The 17,209-nt window shown below is 35.2% G+C and overlaps 1 long non-coding RNA gene across 1 annotated transcript; it reads right to left on the bottom strand.

The window, feature by feature from the left end:
* Positions 1 to 755: 755 nt before the first annotated feature.
* Positions 756 to 16,328, bottom strand: LOC118351937 (uncharacterized). The gene is made up of 4 exons (XR_004808186.2): positions 16,178 to 16,328; positions 5,800 to 5,911; positions 3,303 to 3,402; positions 756 to 1,217 (listed from the first exon to the last, which is right to left on the bottom strand). It is a non-coding gene; the product is annotated as an uncharacterized LOC118351937 (long non-coding RNA).
* Between the last annotated feature and the right edge of the window lie 881 nt (positions 16,329 to 17,209).

The raw sequence follows: 17,209 nt of genomic DNA, 5'->3' as shown, positions 1-17,209 counted from the left end.
TTCTATCCACTGTTGTTCCTTTCAGTGTGTCAAAGTAGCAGTCATTCATAGCAAATATTGAAAAAAATCTCCTTGATATTTTCATATACTGTCTTTCAAAATGGGGATCTTATGTTAATCTGTGACGAGATTCCTTTAGGTGGCTTGAAATCTTAACATTTGGTTAAAAGTTCTCTGATAGATTGTCTGGGTTCATTTACATAGGTTTGGTCCTCTGCTTAATGAAACAAAACGAGGCTAATTTCATCTGAGAGATCCTCTCTTGGTAAAATTATATTTTTCTACAGGGTAGAGTATACATTTTCAGTGATAAGTTACTATGTAATAGTATGAGACATTTGCATTTATTACACAGAGTCTCTGAGAGCAAGATGTAATGTATTAATACTATTTTCCTCCTCATGCTCATATCTATATATGTGGGAAAAGTTATTCAAAATTCACACTGTGGTATTTGCCCACTAAGATCTCTTGATATTTCTGAAGGCTGCGTTCCCTCTCTCTTCATTTTTTTTTTCAGTCATTTTTCCCAGCACCGTATAATGCTTAAATTTTAAGTTTCAAGAGAATATGGAGAAGTAGAGTTACAAAACCCAGATATTCTTCATCTGAATTTCAGCCAAGAAGCAACTTATCATGCCACTGAAACAAGATATGTCACTATGGAATTTGATTTATTACATGCTTCAGTTCTTAATGGAACAGAATAAGGCAATCTACCATGATTGTTGCTTCAAGCATAAGGTTAGAGGAGAAGTAATGCAAACACCCTCACAACAGGAATGATGGAAGCTATCTGCTTCTCTCTGGGCTTCTTGCTGACACCCACCCTTGGATCCTCGGGTCACTCTCAGATCTTCTCAATCATCAGCCTCCTTATGTGACATCGAACAAGCTGAAAAATTATTTTTTTTAAATTGGAAAAATAAGTGGTTATACTGCATCCTCTGTGGGAAATTTGGAAGCATACTTTGTAAATATGAGAAATTCATGAGATTCAAGTGATTTATGTCCTCCTTCAAGAAAACAGGGATTGGGGTAACAGAGAACCTTCTTATAACTCATTCAACTCATTGCAAGGTCAGTAGCCAATAAAGACATCACCATCCGTGATGAATTGTGGATGGGTTCCACCCCCAACTTTCCTTTTATCCTGGAGTCCTAGATAAATGCCATGATGGGGACTTTCGTGTTCCTGCTTTGTCCTTCTTAGGTACCTAGCAAGACACAGCAAGGGAAAATTAAAGAGAAGGGAATGCTAAGCTGATAAAATTTTATCTCAGAAGTAAAATGCCACTGATATTAAAGAGATGCTTTTGCAGGGTAAGAAATAAAGAAGAACTATTTGACTAGCATAAGAGTTATCTTAATATGCTTGTTACCATAATTTACAGATTTTAGCAGTTAGTTTTATATCTTAAAAAAGGCCTAGTCCTTTGTTTTTTCAGTAAATGGGAAATAAATTTGAATTTTTGTGGGTGCAGATTTTGCAGATGATCTTTAATGGAATTCGCAGAGGCAGTTGCTTACTGGTAACTGTTTCTAAGTTCACATTCATAGATGGTCATGCTTATTTGTTTCTATTTTATAAGTCCACTGATTACTTCCAATGCACATTACAAATCTTTTATTTTTTCATGTTTGTTAAAACTTACCATGTATTTTATATAAATGTTCTACTAATTTTTCTCTCTGTCTCTATGCATAGGTATTTACAAAAGTAGATCTTCTATTCTCACAACATGCTGTGTACTCTATATACCAGCCTTATTTGAAGTTTGGGAGATAGAGATTAGTAACGTTGCCAAATGTTTATAAAAGATTTCTCAATTCTCAAAATAACTTCATAGATAGATAGATAGATAGATAATAAAGTCACCCTCTAAGATATGCATAGTATATGACCATTTTAATTCCATTTTGTAGATAAGATAACATGGTGTAAAAAAATGAAATAATCAGTCTTTAATAAGTTGCAAATCAAACTGTACTAGAAGCCAAGATAACTAGAATTCATGTTTCTTCCTTTATGAATCTGTTCCCCAAATTTGTGAATCTTTCACAAGCTGTTACTGTGTTTGAAACCCTGTAACGTGCAGAGCTGAAAGTAGCATAATAAAAATGCAGGTCTTGCCATTGGCCTTCAGAAAAGCTGTATGTAAAAGGGAGAGAGAAGGCTACTATGCTACTTTAAAACATAATTGTGCCTCTGAGTCATGATTTGTTCTCAGTGTAGATGGCTTTGATTGGAAACTAAGGTTTCTAGGATAGGCTTCAGAAGAAGATTCTAAAACAAAAATATATTTGAGCTTCTCCATGTAAAAAAAATGAGATGAATTTAGGGATGAAAGATCAAAATAGAAGAAAAAGTGGAGAAGAAAAGGGCATTCTGAGCAAAATATTGGGTAGCTACACAAAGTACAGTGGTGAAATTTCTTGGTGCCCAAGGATATGTGAGATTCTAAGGGAAGGCATTTACTATGTGCTTCTGGAATTTAATCCTCAGTTACCTCAAACCTTCAGTAAAATTTTCTATATGCAAGTGGTCTTCACATATATACTGTCCCCTTCATCAATTATTAACCAGGGAAAGCATCTGTGTTCTCAGCTGGGTATGTAACAGTCTATATAAACTGGAGGAGGTGAGAGCTCAGTGCATAGGGGATTGCTGGGTAAAACTGACCATGAAATATAAACAGTTTGGAATTTTCAGAAATTTGGAGAGAGTTTGAAACTTGTCAGAGGAAAAGATGGTCTCAGGAGAACAAGTACAAAGTTGGTATGAAATTGTTCAACTTGCTCATTCGGTATCCTTTTATCCTAATTACATTTATTTGCTTATTGTCTGTGCTTTGATTTTCTTCTCCAAAGTCTCTTTTATATTCTAATAGCTCCTTCTGTTGGTTAACTATATAATTATGGCATTAACTATACAATAAAAACTCCAAAAGAATTCATGAAAGGTGAAAAAAGAAGCCTAACTAATACAAAAATTGCTCAGTTAAGGATGGAAAGGTGGAAAGGAAGAACTATTTCCCCAGGATTGGGCACTGTGTGGATGGGTGCCTCCTCATCTTTGGAAGAGAGAGATGAACTTACCTCAAACTCCGTTTTAGGACCTATGAATGTCCAAAGCTATTCTTCCCTGTGATTCCTGAGACTCTTCTAAGGCTCACTTATATGCTTGCAATCCTTTCTGCTACACGTTTCCTCAACCTTGAAAATCAAATCTTATCAGCATCCATGCACACGTGCGCACACACATGAGTCTGTTCAACATTTTGTGAATATGATTGACTTACCAAACCTGGGGAGTTTGTGAGGCCCATCATGGCACACAGTCTTCTTCTAGCTCATTACCTCCAGGATCTCTTCCTATCACCTCCATCTCTTTCCTTTCTTCTGATTCTCAAAAGTAAGAAAAAGCATTCCTCTCCATACCTGTCTATATGTAGCAACTTTACTGACACTATTTTTATAACTTGAGCAAACACTGGGAATCTTACCCTCCATCTCCACCTCCTATTTGACCCAAGTATTTCTTTCACGTAGATATGAGCTCTCCCAAAAAGGGATTCAGATAGCATTTTCTCCAAATTTTCAAGTAGGTAAATATTTTGTATCACATCTACATTACAGATACCGGCAGACGCTACTTATCTAAAATTACAATTATCAGGACTCTTCTGATGATTTAATAAATATTCAGAACAGGCAGATTAGAGGGTTAGAATTTAGTTGTCTGGCTTTTATAAATAATACTCTTAGTTGTTGGCACCCTGGATAATGTTTAAGTATATTCATTGAATCAGGATTTATCTAATTGGTTTATAGGGAAGATAATTTAATTAAATGCTTAGTTTATTTTCAAAAATGGTAAATGAATACATCTGTGCTTTTCTAGGTTATCTATCTATGAGAAATCCTATTGTAGAAATCCCTAAATCCACACAGCCAAAGAATGAAAACATCATCTTCTTTTTCTTTTTTTCTTTTTCCATTTCATCTGTTATTTCATTGTGGTACCAAATTGCTCTTCAAAAAATCTTAAGCCTATTTCAAAATTCTCACTAATTTCAAGTGATAACTAAAATCATTGGTTATAGATCTAGTGTCAAATAAGTCTTTATCTCTTCCTGTGGGCGGCTATCTTCTTGACTGATGTAAGTGAAAAAAGAACTGCATTTCTTTTTTCTAGTTGAAAATGGACAATTTAGCCACCGCATGTCTGCCAATGTACCTCCGTATGAGATGTAATTATATGTGAAATAATAACCTTGCTGCCAAATAGTTTTCAGTGCTTTGCTTTATATGAGAAACAATACATTTCTAGTTCCAAAAGGCAATAAGATAATGACATTCGAGTCAATCTCTTGCTGCTTTTACTTTCTTACTACATTTTAAGTCTTTTGCTCATCCCTCTCTAAGTTTTCAATATGTTAAGATGACAATCTCTTATTATAATTTAGATAACATAGCCTTTGGTTAATTTTTAGCCTAATTTTTTTTCTCTGAAAATGTATGTATTAAAAAGTCTATTCTCAATTTGTGATAACAGGTTTTAGAAAATATTTCTCTCATATAAATCATCAGCTATTGTGTAGTGTAAGAGTTTATAATATACTATTTTCACTAATCTATTTTAGTGCATTAAAAGCTTGTTCAAATAAAAAAATGAGCCAGACAAAAGAAAAGTCAATAATAATAACCAATAGTTATTTAGCACTGACCATGGACCAGTCATCATGCTAAAATGCATGATGTCTTATATATATTCTCTCATTTGTTCCTTTCAAAACACCTATAAAGTAGGTACTCTTCTTTAATTTCCATTTTACACGTTAAGTTGAATTTTTTTAATATGTGACTTTTTTCTTTCTTGCTTCCCAAGAAGCTGGACCTTTGTCTCTCTAAGTAGATTTGTGTTACAGGGCTGAAAGCCAAGTTGTCAGATATGCATAAGACCCTCTTGCCTTTTCTCTTAATTGCAATGTCCTAGGCTCGTTGAGGTAGAGCAAGAGAAAGGGTATGCTAACATTTTAAGAATAAGCCAAGCTGGGGAGAAAGGAGACCATAAATACAGAAATTTATTATTTCATATATCATTTCTTCACCTTCAAAAAAATTTAGGGACTTAGAAAATGAACATATCAGCAGAAACTAGTTGTATTAGTTACCTGTTGCTGTGGTATATAACTAACTTCAGAGCTTATTATGATGTCTGTTGATTAGGAAATTTGGGAGCATCCTAACTGGATGATTCTGACTCAAGGTCTTCCATGAAGTTGTAGTCAAGATGTTGTCCAGAGATGCAGTCATCTGAAGACTCAAGTGGAGCTGGAGGAGCTGTTTCTAAGATGGTTATATCCTATGCTTAATAAATTACTGCTGTCTGTTGGTCTGAGGTTTCAGTTCCTTAACACTGGGACCTCTCCATAGGGGCTGCTTAAGGATTTTCATGCTATGGGGTTGGCTATCTTCAGAGAGAAAGATCCAAAGTGGAAGTGGCAGTATCTTTTGTGATTTGCCTCAGAAGTTATACAATGTCACTTCCGTTATACTCTGTTGGTCATATAGACTATCTCAGATACAATGTGAGAGGGGACTACACAAAGAAATGAATTCCAAAAGATGAAGCTCTCTGGAGACCATCTTGGAGTCTGGTTACCACAACACTCTACACGGAAGGACCAAAAGCCTCTTTCTGTTAACATCTATTAAGCTTCGCAGGACCCTTATATCACTGTGAGGAGGAGAAAAGACACCCTCAGAGTAAATGAAATTAGTTTTTCTACTCACCTAGTAACTTTGGGAGGTTTTCAGATGTTTGTGTCATGCATTGTTCTAGGCAATGGAGGATATTCATTGGCAAGTGAGACAACAAAATCTTTGCTTTCAAAGAGTTTGTATTCTAGGGTAAAGAGATAAACAATGAATGTATTATTTAAAAAGATCATTCAGATGGAAATAAATTCTAGATGGAAAATAAAATGCACGAGTGTGATGTAAACTGGTGGGGGTTCTTTAGTAGGAGCTCATAGGAGACTATTCTGAAGAGAAGATGTTGAAGTTGACATCTGAATGGTGAAAAGAAGACAGTACCTAAAGATTTAAGTGAGAAGAATAGAAAAGGCATTTAGAAGTAAGGGCAAAAGTACTTAGAAGTGACCAAACTTTTTTTTTTTTTTTAAGATTTTATTTATTTATTCATGAGAGAGAGAGAAGCAGAGACATAGGTAGAGGGAGAAGCAGTCTCCCCACAAAGAGCCCCATGCAGGACTCAATTCCAAACCCTGGGATCACACCCTGAGCTGAAGTCAGGTGCTCAACCACTGAGCCACCCATGGGCCCTGGAACAGACCAAACTTAGAGGTTTAAAGGGGCAGAAAAAGAGCCATGTAGCAAGAGCACAGTGCTAGAGGGTAAGTTAGGAGCCAGGTCACATAGGGTCAGGGTAAAAAGTATAGGATTCTGATTTTCTTTTAAATTTGTAAAGTTATGGGATAATGGCATATAGGGGAGAAACAAAATATGATTTACACTTTAGAAAGTTAACATCGACTTTGCTGTGTAAAATTGGAGTGGAAGTGAAAGACTTTTTTACAATTCTCTTTCAATCATTTAGGGGATAACTTCTGATTACTTGAACTGGAGCCCAGGCAGTGAAGTTGGAAAAAAATAGTCAGAATTAGGATGTATTTTGGGGATGGAACCAAAAGGACTTGCTGGTGAATTCAAAGTAGGGTTTTCAGGAAAGTGAGGAATGAAAGATTATGAAAAATGACTTGAGCCACTGGGCAGAAGGTGCCACCATATATGGAGATGGGTATGGCAGTGGGGGAAACTATATACATATCACTGAAGTCCATTTCATTTATATCACTAAACTATAATATTCAGTTTACCTTGTATTAATTTAATATGCCTACTAAATATCAAAATGGAAATGTATAGGCAGTAGGATATTAGTCCTTGAGAAGCAGGATTGGAGGTCTAAGTTGAGAGTCCTCTGCATAGTAATATAGAGTCATCAATATATAGATGACATATAAAACCAAGAGATTGGATTAGGTCGCTAGAGACGGAGTGTAGGCAAAGAAACGACCACATAATCAAGGGCATTAGGGAGATGAAGAGGAACCAGAACATGAGCTGAGGAGGAGCAGGCAATAAGGCAAGAGAAAAACCATAAAAGTATGTTATCTTAAAAACCAAGTGGAAAAGTACTTGAAGAAGAAGGTAGTGATCCAGTATGGTAAATTTTACATATATAAAATTTTATATAAAAATCTGTATATAAATAAAATTTCTCACAATAAATACATGTATATTAATGTATACATACACAGTTATTAAAAAAGATTTATTATGAGGAATTGGCTCAAGTAATTATGTAAACTAAGAAGTCCCATGATCTATCATCTGTAAGCTGGAGACTCTGAAAATCTGGTGGTGTATTCCAGTCTAAGTCCAAAGGCCTAAGAAGTAGAAGTATGAATGGTGTAGTTTTAGTCCAAGTGTAGAAAAAGTTCAATGTCCCAGCTCAAAAAAGCAGACAGAATTTTCCATTCCTCTACCTTTTTGTTCTATTCGGGCCCTAAGTAGATTGGATAATGTCCACCTACACTTGGGTACAATATACTTTACTTAGTCCACAGATTCAAAGGCTAATCTCTTCCAGAAACACCTTCACAGAGGGTTATGGTTTTCCTCTTGCCTTACTGCCTGCTCCTCCTCAGCTCATGTTCTGGTTCCTCTTCATCTCACAGACATATCCAGAAATAATGTTTAATCAGGTATCTGGGCATCCTGGTACCCAGTCAAGTTGACACATAAAATTCCATCAGAGGTTAAAACTGAGAATTAATAGTTGTATTTTGCCACATGGAGGTCAGAAGAGCAGTGTAGGACATGAGGAAGCACTAAAGAAGAATGATTGGCCATTGTGGTAGGAGGAAAACCAGATGAATACTGGTTGAGTTACAGCAAAGACAGTGTTCATATTATCTCAAAGAGAAGACTATGTCAAATGCTGCTGGGCTGTTGAGTAATGTAAAGGTAGAATATTGACCGTGAACTTATATAAGATATGGGTAGTTGGTGTCCTTGGTAAGGATAGTTTTAATACAGTCATGGGGATGAAAACAGAGAGAACTGAAGAGACATAAGTGAGGAAGGAAGTGGATAAGTCTAGACAACACATTGGGGAATTTAGGGACCATTCAGAATTTGTTCAAGTCCCAACATTCTTGGACATAAGACCCTATATAACAGAAAAATCAGTAACTTTGACTTGTTGTAATAGATATTTATTTCAAATGAAACTTGGACAATATTTGTGAGATGTACAGATTATAACAATACTTCTTGTTGATAACTTTGCAAGATATAGGAAGACAGTTCAATTTTTTCCTGCTTGGCCTGGACATGATATCCTAACTTAATCCATTTTCATAGGTATGATTTTGAAATGTTAGTATAGTTGGGCAATGCCTTAACTAGCCATCTATGTATTGGTATAGCTACGACATTGCTTATATATTTATATATATATATATATATATATATGGATTATTTGCTTATGTTTATAATAAACTTCATGAGAAGAAACATAAACATACTTTTTTTAAAGAAATGAAATTTGTAATTTAACCCAAATGTTTTGTTCTTAATTTTATTCAAATATTGAACTTATAGTATAACATTGATTTTCTACTGTATCCCTCTTCCCCAAGACATGCTTCCCTTAAACATCTTTTTTTTAATTTTATTAAATCTCAACATATTTCAGACACAATATAAAAAAATATTGTATCTATTTAATGAACACCTGGGTAACATCACAGAACATAAGAAATAAAAAGTTACAAAAAGTAGATTAAGCTCTTGGTTTATTTTCCCCCAATTGCATTTCCCACCCTCCAAGAGATATCCATTTTCCTGAATTTGGTGTTTATCATTTTCATGTATATTTTTACATTTTATCACGTATATTATACATAACCATCATTACACACATATTACAGTGTTAAACTCCATGCTTCCAAACTACATTAAGATATTCTGTATTGATATGTAATATGGTTTTGTTCAACATTTTGTATGTGAACTTCTTTAATGATAAAATTTAGGTTCAAGTCCCTGCTGCGTAGTATTCCATATTAAAAATCTGCTACATATATATCCATGTTCATGATGATGAAACTTTGGAGTGTTTCCAATTTTTCACTTTTAGAAACAATGCTGGAAGGAGTTTTCTTTTAAACATACACAGTTTCATATGTATGTGTATATAAATGTGTGTGTGTGTGTGTCCCACAGGTTTTATGCTCACAGTGGAACTGAAGGGCATGCACACCTTCACAGTATTAGATATTGCCCTTTTCCCCTCCCTGCTCTTTGCATTTGTTAACATTCCAACCAACCCCGAGTGTATGAAAAATTTCCTTTCCTCTGAACTAGCCGAGAATTGGTATTATCATTGCCTACACCTTTAAAGCCCTATTTTAAAACCTTCTATATACATACTGTCGATACCAATCGCAAGTAATGACTTCCACTAATTTTTCAACACAATTAAACATTTCTCTTACTATGATTCAAATTTCTTTCTTTTTGTTCTGAGCTCAGGTGAAATAAAGAATAGTATAATTTGCAAACTACTGCACTTTAATATTTATTGTTATAAAAAAACTCTTGATTTAAGCTGGAGTTATACAATTATAATAATCATGAAATAATGAATGATTTTGGTGATATTTATACTGACCCTGCAGTTCTTGGAACACAGGTAAATCTCAAGATACATGATCCTGGTTTGGGAGGTGGGTGAGAGCAGGGGAAAAGAATAATCTCAGGATAGTCAGGACAGTCAGGGCAAGTAAATTTGGAGTAGGATGTGGGAAATTCTCTAATTAATAAATTTATTTAAATATGCTTAGTCCATAATCTTCTAAACTATTTGACTAAATTATATTTGTTTAAAAATTGATTATCATTTTATGGGACACTAGTTTTTCATGAGCTAGTAGTGTTTTAGGAAAGGAAATGGCAAATATTTTCCTAAAGACTTAAGAATTTGATATTTTGATAGCAAGAATTTACTTAGTGTTCTTGATTTACAAAAAGAACATCAAAGAGACTTTCTTTTTTAAAATATAAGAAATTGTTTGCTGATTTTGAATGTCTGAATGGTAATATTACTTTTAATGGATTAAAAACATAAAAGAAAGAGTGTTTTTAATTTTCTCCTAGGTTGTACAGTCTAATTGGTAAAATGTTGGATGGTGTTTCTGTCCTCTTTATTTTCCATTTCTAATATAGAATCAATTAAGAGTAAGCATTTGGAAATAATTCTTAACATAATTTTGTGATCCCTTTTATAATACAGTTAATGCAGTTCCTCCAAGTAAATGGATATCAATTTCAATAAGTTTCCTAAATGGAGGGTGCTGTATGAGGCCTTTCATCCTGCCCTTTTAAAATTGACAATTAAGTACATAAGAAGTAAGTGGTGATTTTATTAGAACCCTACAAATACCAGGCTAAGTCAACAGCTTTTCTATAGTGATAACTTCTTTTTGTTTAAAAGTATGAGGACTGAATTTTTTCATTACACTTTAGGCAATAGTTGCAATTAATAAAATATGTAGTAATATGTAAGGTATTCACACAATTATATATATTAAATTTATACATAATTGTATGCCTGTATATAATTTTCTTTACCTTTTTCAATTTAATAGAATGGTGGCTAATGCTAAGTGATGGGAGTAATGTAACTACATTAGTCTACTAGCATAAACTAAAGACTGATTGAGTAAAAATAACAATATTCATTAATTAAGCAAATATTAATTGACTATATACTTTGTAAGTTCTTTGAGCCTAAATTCTTAAATTAGATGAAGGAGAGAACAAAAAAGAAAATAGTATGTTGAAAGGGCAAAAATGTACGGGCCCCATAAAGTCAAAAAGCCACATATAACTTCTGACCTCCCAAAAACTTCACTACTAATAGTCTACTGTTGATGACAAGACTTACCAGTAACAAAAACAGTCTATTAACACATATTTTGTGTGTATTATATAGAATACTCTTATAATATAGTAAGCTAGGAGAAAAGAAAAGGTTATTAAGAAAATTATAAGGAAAAAAATACTTTTATAGTATCATACCTTTAGAAAAAATATCTGTGTATAAGTGGCCCCATATAATTAAAACCTGTGTTGTTCAAGGTTAACTGTATATGATATATATAGGTGTCTTTATATTATATTTTACATATATTTATAACATACATTATGAAAGATCCTTTATAAGAAACCTAACTATGTCTCTTTAGGTCACACAGTAAGCTTATTTAATATTATTTATTTATATATAACATACACACAAAATATGTATAACATATAAATATATATTTTAATCCCCTGTTTATTTCCATAGTAATAACATGTAGTACAGTGTGTGAATTCCAAATCCCTTTATCTTCTTTATTCTTCTGAACCTAAGTAAACCTGTTTTAATACCTCATATATTTTTATTATTGCTTAATTTCATTATCCTTATTACAAAATATAAATGCTTTGACATTATTTTAATGAAGAAATCACTTTAAATATTCCTTTTTTTTTTTACATATTTTCAAGTTGCATTGTGAAATCAGAGTGAAAAACTTAATGTGATATACTTAAGAAGTACTAGAACATTATTGCTTGCTGCTGTTCTATGTGAAACAATTTAAACTTACATAAATGTGAAAACATTCTATTCAAAGTATTTCTATTAGGTAGTATATAAATTGTAGTTTCTGGAAAAATAGACTGGATAATTTTCAGGATAAATGCTATCATCTGATAGTTTTTTTCAATGAAAATTTAATAAACTTAAATGAAAGACTGAAAAATATGTAGAAAACAGATTTGAATAAAAATTGAACACGAAGGATGTAAAAAAATATTATAATGTTTTTCATTTGTGTTTTACTTCAGGTAAACTTTTACTATATATCTCTTCTTCACCAGTAATAATGTCCAAACTTGTTTAACATTACATCTCTGAGGAAGTAAAGTCCATTCATTTATACATGTATTCATTTAACATAATATGGTGTATTATTGAATATACCATAATCTGTGGCTTCTGCCACTTGCTGAGGGTACAAAAATTTGCCAAGACAGACAAATGACTACATTTTTCATCACAGAGTTGAAAAACCCAAAATGGAGTATCTACAACTGTTAAGTGAGCACAGAGGATAGAGTACCTATGTGAGCCATAGAGGGGAGGTTCAAAGGATATTAAGATAACTCAATACTCAGGGTAGATAAGGGTGTGTAAGAATGGCATTCTAGGCAGGGTAAAGATCACAGACGAAAATGTAAAGGCAAGTGGGTCCAGGGGCCTAGGTGAGAAATTACCTTGTAGATCATTCTAAGTTGTGTGGACAGTGTTCTGCAGTAAAAAGGATGATGAGGAATATTTACAAGCAAGTGTTATGGCTGAAGTGGGTGTTATGAATACCATTGTGGCAATATTACTCAGCCATCAAAAAAAAAAGGAAATTTTGCCATTTGCATGACGTGGATGAAACTAGAATAGGGTATTATTATGCTGAGTGAAATAACTCAACCAGAGAAGGACAATTATTATATGATTTCATTCATATGTGGATTTAAGAAACAAACAGAGGGGCATAGGGGAGGGGAGGGAAATAAGAAAGGGAGACAAACCACAAGAGACTCAATCATAGGAAACAAGTGGGTTGCTGGATGGGGTAGGGGTGGGGGGATGGGGGTAACAGGGTGATGGGCATTAAGGAGGGCATGTGATGTAATGAATACTGGGTGTTATATACAACTGATGAATCACTGAACTCTATCTTGGAAACTAATAATACACTATATGTTAGTTAATTGAATTTAAATTTAAAAAATAAAGCTGAAAGCAGTTAAAAAAAAAAAAAAACACCACTGCGGCAACCACCTGGAGAATACTTTAGATAGTAAAGGAAAATATGGCGACTACTTATTAGTTATTTTGATAGTCCAGGAGTGAAACATTAAAGAACTTGAATTAAATAAGGAGTGTATCATGTTAACAGAAAGCAGCGTATGGGCAAGCTCACAAGACGTAAGTGGTAAAAGTTTATGTGATAATAAGATGAAAGAAAGGGCAACATAATGGTTTCTAAAAGTCTTGTGTGACAAAGTAGATTGTAATAGAACTGCTAGAGATACAGACTACAGGAAGAAGAGCAAGTTTGTGAACAAAAGGAATGAGGGAAGCTTCAGATGTGACAATGTTGAAGTTTTTATAAGATACTCAAGAAAAGATGTTCTAGTCTTAGAGATACTTACCTACCTTGACTTTGGCTCTTGGTTAAGAAAAAAAGAAAGAAAAATGTTCCCTGAAACTGTAGCCACAAGCTTGCATGATAGGATTGGGATCCAAAGTCATAGGACTTATCTATCTAAAAAATAAAAAAAATTAGTTTATAGTTTGTCTCAGTTGAGAGTCCCACAGAAAATTGGTAGGGTGGAATTGATAGCTTCAGTGGAGGGACACTTTTAAACAAAGGCCTCAAATTTAACTTTGTCCTACAGATACTTTCAAGAAACAGCAGCTAACAATTTAAAATACCAAGTACATGATATAACAAGTTATCATCTGAGAAAGTTAGCAAAAAAAAAAAAATACTGAATTTGACCAGTAAGAACTGTGAATGTTAGGATTATCAGATACAAAGTACAAAATAAGTATGTTTAAATAAATGTATCAGGCCTGTCCCTCATCCTGTCTGACACTGGCTTGGTTTACCTTTTACTCAGAAATCACTGTATCACCCAGCTTTTAATTGGTGTAACTTGAATATGTCCACCTTTGCTGAGTGATCCATCTCTTGCTTTCTTGCCCAGGCTTCTCCAATGCCAGTGTGGGACGCCCGCTCATCCCCATCTGGTATGTTTTCACATAGATAGAAGTTTAAGAGCAGGCTTTAAACATTTGCAGATGGGAACTACTAAATAAACACTCCCCTCTTTTACTTCTTAGAGGGGACAATCCTGAAGAACTTTCTATATGGCTGTTCATAAGGTCTGAGTAGGATGAAACCTCAATTGCCGACAGCAATAACCACATTGATGCCATAGCATTTTATTGGCTCCCTCTTTCAAACTCCCCATCTCCTAAGGCAAGACCCCTATATACAAGTCTGTGTTTCAGGCTCTGCTTTCTAAGAAAGAGAAAGAACCCAGACTCTGCTTTCTGTGGTGAAAGGGTAATCCAGGCTAAGACAGTTGTGACTATAAGTAACCCTAAAACACAGACACCCGGAATAAAATTCTGGAATTGTCATTGATGAGAGAAGGTGGAACTGTGATAACCCTGGCATGCAGTTGTGTTAAAAGTGCTAGGACTCTCATTGGAGGGTAGAGAAAAATGCAAGTGGAAGGCTATGCAGTGCCAATGGCACTTGAAAGATAGGAGAGCAACGATAATTATAAGGACGGTGGAGCTTTCTGGCCTTTGTTATCTGCTTTAGGAGCCTCAAAAAAGAAAATGACAGACTCCAGTGAACCAACTATCATTTTAAGGTGTGTTGTGAAAGTAAGAGGGTCTGTGTGTCAGTGCTTAAAAAGCTTCTTATCTCATAGAGCCATAGAACAGATAGTGATGAAAACCAGGCCTGGGACTTAATTGTCAGGTTAACAGAGTGATAAGGGAGACAATGCCCAGCCTTCACAGTCCTATATTAAATCCGGGCCCTTCACAGATGTAGAGCAGTTTCTTCAGAACCCACTTGGGGATATTTGATGAACAAGCCAGAAAATCTTGGGCCACAGATTCTCTTGAACCTTGAACTAGGCTTCCTGTAATTGGAGAACCTGGAAAGACCTCACTTAGGACAGGTGCCTCACAAGTGGTACATGTGTTCCTCAGGATATAGTCCTGCCTTTTCTCACTGCCTCCAGACCAATACTTAGGGGCAAGTCTCAGAATAACCCAAACAGGGAAATACTGGCCATGTTCTGGGAGGAAATAAAATACATAGCCCCAAATTGCAAGATGTATACCAGCAAGGATTGCAAAAATGTGTGGTTGAGTAGAACTTGAGGGTGGCCGATGGGCAGCTGTAGTGGTGCATTCATTAACGTCGGAGTACCCTCTTGTGACTTGGGGTTTAAGGTTCTGGTAAGTGATCTTGATGCTACTCAGGTGGGTTTTTGATGCTTTGAAATGCTTCTAGTCTAAACAAAATGAAGTAGAGAGATAGGAGCTATCTTGGTAGAGTGTCGAACAGGAGTCAGAAGCCTCTGAAAGACAATTTTAAAATGGACTTATTATGTGTGATCAGAGCACCCACTACCAGAATTTCCTGGGATAGTCCAAAAGATTCTCTTTACTAATTCAATAAGTTAATAAGAAACATACTGGTAAAGGGATGTCTGTTTTAGACACTTGGTGGCTATCCTCCATGAGCCAGAGCCAAAAATAGCATGTAGTGCATGACACGAAGATCCTTAGTAACAATAGGAATAATGATTCAACATGGTAGAAGCAGATATAATTATTGGTAGAGGCAAGGCAGAGATAATTATTATTGATGACAGCAAGACCAGAGTGGTAACTGGATGACTTGACCAAGAGGGACCTATGGTGATACTGAATAGCCTATAGTATTCTTTTTTTTTTAAGATTTTATTTATTTATTAATGAGAGACACACACAGAGAGAGAGAGAGAGAGAGAGAGAGGCAGAGACACAGGCAGGCAGAGGGAGGAGCAGGCTCCCTGTAGAGAGCCTCATGTAGCACTCTATCCGGGACTCTGGGATCACAACCTGAAGTGAAGGCCGACGCTTAAACACTGAGCCACCCAGGTGCCCCAGCCTATGATATTCTTAGGAATTACACAAATAAATAGTCAAGGGTGTCCCTTGACTTGTGTAACCAGAAAAATATTGAGAGTTGGCAAGGTGAAGGGTGAAGTCAGCTGCTGCAATGGAAAATCAGGACTCTTTGAGAAGTTTCAAATCTGAGCTACTTTTCTGACTCAGAGCATTGATTAAAGGAGAGACTGGGTCTTCTCAAGTAAGAACCTGAACACACCTACCACAGAGGTATATGATAAATACTCTTCTCATCTTTTCTGGAATCAACTTTTGGCTACTTACCAGATTAGCTCAACACTGGAGAAAGAGATTCCCAGTTGCCATGGTCATTGGTAGGCTCAAAACACTATTCTTGTTACCTATACAGAGTGGAGGCTCATGGAGGCCAAAGCGCAAATAGAAACCTCGCCCAAGTTGATCTCACATTGATCCAATGGACCTGTGAGGCACAGAATAAATTGATATATACCAAAGTAAATGCTCTATGCTCTTTTAAAAAGTAGGGACTATAATTGTATTAACAAGACACAATTTAACTATATTCTATTCGTAAAAGAGACAGCTAAAACAGAACTACTCAGAAAGGCTTAAAGGACCACAATTGATCCTTGGAATGTGGTGTTTCATTTTCTTTCATCTCAAAGTATTTTCTAATTTCCCTTGTAATTTTTCGTTGATTAATTTTTAAGAGTATTTTTTAAAAATGAGTTATTTATTTACTTTAGAGAGAGAAAGAACACATACACAGTGGGGGAGGGTCAGAGAGAGAGAATCCCAAGCAGACTCCCCATGAAGCCCATCCAAGGGCTTGATCTCATGGCCCTGAGATTATGACCTGAGCCAACATCAAGAGTAAGATGCTTAACTGATTGAGCCACCCAGGCTCCCATTTTTATTAAGAGCATCTTGTTTAATTTCCTCATACTTGCTATCCTTCTGTTACTAGTTTCTAACTTCATTCCACTGTGGTCTGAAAAGACAGTTGGTATGATTTCAATCTTTAAATGTATTGAGACTTGCTTTGCCACCCAATGTGGGAAAATGTTACAAGGGTCCTTGAGATGGATGTCTATTCTGCTTTTGGGTGGTATGTTCCATAGATATCTGATAGGCATAGTTTTTAGTTTTTGTTTGTTTGTTTTTTAAAGATTTTATTTATTTATTCATGACAGACACACAGAGAGAGGCAGAGACATAGGAAGAGGGAGGAGAAGCAGTCTCCATGCAGAGAACCCCATGCAGGCCTCGATCCCTGGACTCCAGGCTCACGCCCTGAGCCAAAGGCATATGCTCAACCCTCAGCCACCCAGGAGT

The sequence above is a fragment of the Canis lupus genome, chromosome 22 (assembly GCF_003254725.2).
Source record: "Canis lupus dingo isolate Sandy chromosome 22, ASM325472v2, whole genome shotgun sequence".
NCBI lineage: Eukaryota > Metazoa > Chordata > Mammalia > Carnivora > Canidae > Canis > Canis lupus.
Note: the sequence above shows the minus strand (reverse complement) of the source record. Positions and strands in the feature narration are given on the sequence as shown.